This window comes from Phaenicophaeus curvirostris, chromosome 11, assembly GCF_032191515.1.
Source record: "Phaenicophaeus curvirostris isolate KB17595 chromosome 11, BPBGC_Pcur_1.0, whole genome shotgun sequence".
NCBI lineage: Eukaryota > Metazoa > Chordata > Aves > Cuculiformes > Cuculidae > Phaenicophaeus > Phaenicophaeus curvirostris.
The window spans coordinates 23,724,496-23,731,485 of record NC_091402.1 but is presented as its reverse complement, the minus strand read 5'-3'; the positions used below and the strand labels follow the sequence as shown (position 1 = coordinate 23,731,485).

The 6,990-nt window shown below is 43.9% G+C and overlaps 1 long non-coding RNA gene across 1 annotated transcript in view; it reads left to right on the top strand.

The window, feature by feature from the left end:
- The first annotated feature begins 795 nt into the window (after positions 1-795).
- The window catches only part of LOC138725026 (uncharacterized), a 51,723-nt gene continuing 45,528 nt past the window's right edge, over positions 796-6,990 (top strand). The window contains exon 1 of the long non-coding RNA XR_011338173.1: positions 796-966. This is a non-coding gene — a long non-coding RNA (uncharacterized lncRNA). The remainder of the gene's footprint in view (positions 967-6,990) is intronic.

Here is a 6,990-nt window from a genome sequence, read left to right as displayed (position 1 = left end):
GGGGGGTGGAGAAATCCGGGCTGGCCCCTTGCAGGCCCCGCAGTTGATCTCGGGAGGCTCCAGGCTGGCCCCCTGCATCGGGGGTCCCTCGGTTGACGCAGGTGAGGTTACATGTCTAAACACATGATTTATAGCAAGTGTAGCTAGATATCACATTGGTGTAAATGCCTGTGACACGTAAGAGTTTTAGAATGCAATGAAGCCCTGTTTATACGAAGGATTTAGAAACGTGACAGCCCGTACCCACCAGCTCCGTCTTTACTGAAGATATAATATTGCTTTCCCAAGCTGCCCCTTCCCCCTTCTCTTTTTCGCCCCTCCTCCCCCCGTCAGTGCGGGGCGGACTGCCCCAAGCCCCGCGGGGCAGAGCGCAGACGGGGCACGAAAGCCCCCGAGCCCCACCGGGAGGACTGCGGGTCACGGACAGCGAGGATGGGGCGGCCCGGGCCCATAGAGAGCGAGTTCCGGAGGACTGAGCGGCACTTCCGGCCGTCTGGGCAGCGGGGACCGGACGGGGTTACCGACCACAGAGCGCGAGCCCGGAGAACTGAGCGGTGCTCCCGGCCCGGGGGGCGGCCCCGCGGCCCCGGTGGCCTCTTTCGCCGCCGGAGAGTGGGAGCGTCCGGCGGCGGAGCCGCTCCAGGTGGGGCGTAGCCCGCCGGTGCCCCGGCCGGCGCGGCTCGCCCTCCATCGCGTCTCTCGTTCCCCGCTCCGCGGTGTAGCGGGGCCGGGGGGGAGGGAGGGGGTTCGGAGGTGGGGGGGCGAGGTGGTCGGGGGAGCGGGCCTGGCGGTGCGCGTGCCGTTCCAGAAAGGAGTCGGTTGGAGACGCATCTCTCTCCCGTAACCAGGCCAGCAGAACGGTACCAGTGGAAACGGGAAGGTTCTCCTGAGAAGCAAAGGTGACTTCAAATAAAACGGCAGGCAGAGAAGTTGCATTCAGTAGCAGAAGTGTTACGTTAGTGGTGAGTGCCCTCTGATACCGTCTGTTTGGGGCACTGCCCTTTATGTCACATTCTTGCTTCCTCAGCTTAAGTTGAACTTTGGTTGCCGTTCTTTGCTAGAATCAGCACTTTGTCCAGTGGAGTATGGCTATAAAGTAATAAGCCTTGCTCGGTATTATGAAATTCACTGATCAGCTCTTCTGTGCTGTAGGGAAGATTGCAATCTACTTTTTTTCCCCCCTTAAACTGGCTTCCATCAGCATTAGTACCGATGGTACCAAATGTCATCAGCAGTTTGTGATCATAAGAGCACTGTGATTGGCAAAAGCAGCTTCTTGTTCTTCATTTTGTAGTGGATGAAGAGTGTTTGTTATGTATGTACCACAGCTGAGGAACTACTGGTTCAATTCTTTATCTGTAACTCAGCTCCTAATAGAGGAACCATAATAATACTGAATAAATATATTTTAATATTTGAACAGTTGAATTTGAATCACACTGAGCCAAAACTCACTAGTACGGAACAGACTTTAAAGAAAACTGGCTAAGATCTGAGATAGCTCTTTGGAACTAAACCCTGACCTCACCTTGAAATACCTTATTTTGGTTTTAGTGTCTGTAAAGAGCTTATTTTACAATGAAAATCAGCAGTCGTAAGTTGTTAAGGGACAGTGAGAGTTACAAATTAATCTTTTGCTATCAGACAGGTAACCAGTCTGACTTGTAAAGCCTTTCATTCCTTGTTTATATGATGACTCTTCCTTTGTGTGAAGAAACTCTTTACCAATACATCTGGACATCTGTTTGTCTAGTTTTACATAAACTTTTGTGGCATGCATCTCTTGGCAGAGAATTTTCAGTGGTTCTTGATGTAAGTGCTGCCTTGGGGAAAACGAAGCCAGAGTGAATGTAGCAGATGAACACTACTGCAGATGTGCTGAAATCTGCTTTACAGGCTAGTCTGCAGAGAGAAAATTGCTGTGTGAGTTGCTGGATCAGTGAGCTGCGTACTGATTTCAGGAGCTGTACATCCTGGGAAACTATGCAGGCCTTTGGTGTGTCAAGGATGACTGGTAAGAGTGCTGTTCCTGGGGAGGTCAAAGGCACGCAGGCTATTTCTGAAGCCTTCTCTACACTTTGACGTCCACAGAGAACTTATGGTCCAGTGCTGTAATTGATGCAGTTCTCTTTACACTCCTGGTTCATCTGCTTGCCTAAACATTATCATGAATAGGCTGTTTACTTTCAGAGCAAGAACAGAACATAACAGCAGGAGTAGTGTGGTTGCATCCACACATCCTAAGACCTATTTATTCAATTATCTGTAGGAGTTCACATGACAGCTCATAGATTCATAGAGTGGTTTGAGTTGGAATGGACCTTAAAGATCATTAATTCCAGCTTCCCTGACGCGGGCAGAGACACCTTCCACTGGATCAGGCTGCTCAAGGCCCCATCCAATCTGACCTTGAGCGCTTCCAGGAATGGCGCATCCACAAATTCCCTGGGAAGCCTGCTCCAGTGGCTCACCACCCTCATTGTGAAGCATTTGCTCCTTATGTGTCATAAATCTGCCCCTCTCCAATTTACAGCCATTCCCCCTAGTCCTGTCACTACATACCTTTGTAAAAAGTCCTTCCCCAGCTTTCTTTTATGCCCCTTTCAGGTACTGGTAAGTTGCTATAAGGTCTTCTTGGAGTCTTCTCTTTACCAGGCTGAACAAGCCCAACTCTCTCAGCCTGTCCTCGTATGGGAGGTACTCCAGACCTCTGATCATCCTTGTAGCCCTCCTCTGGACCTATTTCAACAGCTCCACGTCTTTCTTATGTTGAGGATTCCAGAACCAGACACAAGCTCCAGGTGAAGTCTCACAAGAGAGGAATAAAGGGGCAGAATCACCTCCCTTGGCCTGCTGGCCATGCTTCTTTTTATGCAGCTCAGGATATGGCTAGCATTCTGGGCTACAAGTACACATTGCCAGCTCATGTTGAGTTTCTCATCGACCAGCACTCCCAAGTCCTTCTCTGCAGGGCTGCTCTCAATCACATCATTCCCCATTGTGTATTGAAACTGCAGATTGCCCCAACCCTGGTGTAGGGGTTGCCCTTGGCTTTGTTGAACCTCATGATGTTCACACAGGCCTACTCAGTTCAGGACCAACTTGGATCAGGTTGCTCATGACCTTGAAGAATTCAGTGTTGAGTAGCTCCAAGAAAATTGATTTGCACAATGTCTTGGAGCCCGTTTCCAGTGTTAGATGCTGAGTAAGGGCATTGTGATCCCATGCGGTCACCAGTCCAATTCAGTAATAGTGTTATGACAATGGAGGTGTGTCACTGAATTTGTCATTATTAATGAGGAAATAGTTTGTTCTGAGAGAAACGTTTCCTGAAACTTTGCAAAATCTTCTAAATATCCATCTGCCTTTTAGTCATCTGAATATTTTTATGTGCAGTTTCCACAGCCTCGTCAGAATTCAGTAATTGAAGCCTACACTTCTTTTTTTTAAACTTTGTCCTTTAATATCAGCAACTGTCAGGCAGCTACTGCTTACAGGAACTTGATGGGATTAAATTTTCAAACGTAGCTTCAGAAAATGCATCTGCAAATGAGGCAGCTGGAAGTGAGGTATATGGAGAACCACATATAGAGCCTTCCGTAGCACGTGCAAGTGTTAGCTCGTGCCTTTGCATGCACTGACCCATCTGGCTGTCAGCCGAAAGCTGCTTTTCTGCTCATTGCATGAGTTCTGTCCCACTTTTGTAAAACGCTATTTTACAAGTGTGAAACTAAAGCTCTTTGCTGAAAAATCCAAGCCATTTTCACCGCTGCTTGTAAGCTGTCTTGTAGAAGAAAGTTTTAGGCATTTCTTATGAACTGTTACGTGTACATACTAGGCTGGCTACCAAATACTGAAGTGTCTGTAGTGTGCATTCGAAAATGAGAGAAGCACAAGGGTGGCAGTCTGAGATGAGCTAAGTAGCCCAGTGAAACCTGCTTCGGTAAAGGCACAGAGGACATATTAAAGTCTCTGAACTTCTCGTTGGTTTGGTGCTCACTGGGGTACATACTGTGGTCTTTCTGGCATGCACATTGGATGTGTGTTTCAAGGAGCACTGTTTGCTTTCCAGTTTAGAATCAGTTGCAGAATGTCCAAACTAAATAGCTTTGAAATAAGATTCCCTAATGTCTGGTGTTTAGTCATCCTCAAAATTTCTTATTCCTTGCTTATTATGGAGTTGCTTTCTGATTTTTCTTGAGGCTGTCCTGTGCCATATTCAGAAATATTTGTTAGTGCTCTCTTGAGAACATCACACAGAGCTCTGTAATTTTTTTAATTTCATCTTCTGAGTCGTATGAGAGTGATTTGTATTAGACAACTACCAAGCTGTGTGGGGAATTTTGTCTTTTAGATAATTTATAGTATGTGGTAGCTGGGGTATAGTGTGTATTTGCCCTCATACTACCACACTGACGTGTAGAAGTGTAGGACTATCCATCTGTTTAGAGTATTTGGTTTGCATTCCGCTTGTGTAAATACAGCTGGCTTCACAGAGACAGTAAGATTAACCTTTATTTGTTCCCAGAGTGGTTTTTGTAGTATCCTACTTACTTAGTCTTTCTCAAAGTTTTCTGCACTTTGGCATAAATATTTTTTATGGTGATGGTGGAACAAAGTTGCACAGGAGCACCTTTAGGGACTGTTGGCTTACGTAGGTATGTAGACACATTCTTCTGTCTCTTTGTGCTTACAGCTTCCTCAGTGCTGCTTTACTGTATCCTGCTGATTAGATTGAGGGCTCTGTCAGGATGTTGTCCTGAAGCTGTCACACTCATGTTGCATTGGTGGCACTATGCTCACTGTAAGCATGCGTGTATAGTTCTGTTAAAAGTAAGTGGAACCTAAAAGAAAAAATACAGAGAAAACCTGTTTCAATAATATTGGTTTCATTTTCATAAGCTGCTGCTCTGCTGCTCACAAATGCTAATCTACCTAACATATTTTAGGAAAAAAAAAAGGGGGGGAGAAATAGTACAAAGAAACTTACAGAATATTCTGTAATTCAGGACAAAAGTGAATTTGTTGGGAGGAGAGTTAAAAACAGCAAGAGAAAAAACAGGACTAATTTGTTTTTGAGTGATCAGCACAATAAGGAATAGAGGTTTGACCAAAAAATTGATATATTTTCCTTAAAACTGACACCTCTTGCTAAGGAAGATATCCCAGAAAACTCTTAAGGTGAGAGTGTGGGGGTGGCTATGGAGGTGGGTAGACAAGTGCCCCTGCAGCTCAGATGGTAGCGGTGTGTGTCCCTCTAATCAGTGGGTGGATAGATATTCCAAGAGAAGGTTTTCTCTAGAGGAAAAAGCTGAACTAGACTTGTTATTACAGCCAGCACTGAAAAAAGGGTAAACTGCAAGATGAGCTGAGAAGTAGTTGAACTGAATATAATTGTAACTGGTTTGGAGCAGCTAAAGTTTCAAAGATTGTGCTTTTCCATGTCATCGGGTTGAGACTGATCTTTTCTGTGATGAGTTATGAATAGCTGAAGAGGATTTCTCAGCCTGCTTCTAGTGGTCAAGCGTTCATTTTGGTTTTCCAGCCTTCAGTGTAAGCTGGGACAGACTCTAAGCTACCTTGAGTGTCAGACTAGTACCAGGAAAATACTAGCTGACCTTAAACAAGGAAAATTTAAAAATGCTTTCAACTGTCAAAACTTGCTCTGATGAGATTCTTCTAGCTAGGAGCTTTTATGCCTGCATAACCTTTCTGCTGTCTCATGTAAAATTAGAAATGTGTGTGTAGCGGGAAACAAAATTAAGTTGTTAATTTGCCCATGTCCTTTTGAGGCCAGACAGTACTGGGAAAATGGACAGGATTTGTTAGTGGGTATTTACACCACTGTTCTTCCTGCCACTGGATGGCAATGTTTGACCATACAACCCTGATCAAATATTAGGAAATAATAAACCAGGAAACTGATACCCTTTTTATAGACAGAGGTACAATTCTTCCTTTGAGTAGGCTTTCTGGAATCTGAAGAAGAGGAAAATATTAAATTATACTAAACTGAACTACATTTGTTTACCTATTTATTATTATTATTCCAATAGTCCTTAGAAACCTCTTGGGTTCTGAACTCCAGTGTGTTAAATGCTGTAGAAAACACGTAAACCACTTCATGCCTACAAGAATTCAGTAACTTCCACTGTATCCAAGCTCATTTAAGAAGAAGCTTCTTTTAAGATTATGGATATTTGACTCCAGATCCAAGTAGTTTTTTTAACAATGTGTATTTTAAAATGTATCCAGCTTCGAAAAAAAAGCAGAAGTTTGTAAATTACGTCGACTATGATGAAACTATATAACAGCACATTAATTTGGATTGTGAAGCTTATGTTGGTGAGGTGTTTTCTTAGTGTCAGAATGCAGATTGAGATGAGACACTTGAAACACCTGTGGCTGCTCTGTTTAACTGCAAGCAGCTCTGTGCATTGCACTTTGTAAGTCGGGTAGTGACTCAGTCAAGTGTGGGAACTGGAAAATAAATATTATAATTAGATGACAGCTTGTTTCGCAGATTTTTCTTCAACTAATAAGCCTAGGAAAAGTAGTAATGTTGTCTTGAATGCAGTTGTACGTTATGCCCTGTGTGTGCCAGAGAGGAGTACTTGTTACAATTTGACCTCAGTTGCTTTACTTTAAGCATTGGTTGGTTGCGGATGGCTCTCTGTGAGCTTAGCAATATGGAAAGCATAAATCTCAGTATTCATTTTATCATACCTGACTCTTGCTGTAACAAGAAATTGAGTCATTATCATATATTAATTTTGCTACAGTGACTATTTAGGCTTCAAATCACACATGTGCATTAAATACTACAGCACTCTTCTATGTCATGTGAGGTAGGATAATCTATTGAGTGAAACAGGTATATGTTAATAGAATTACTCCTGCTTAAATTTTGAATGTCTAATTTATGGCTAGGGCTTGGAATGTGTTTAATTGGGTGAGACAAAGGGGCCATTTAACTTGATACTATATTTC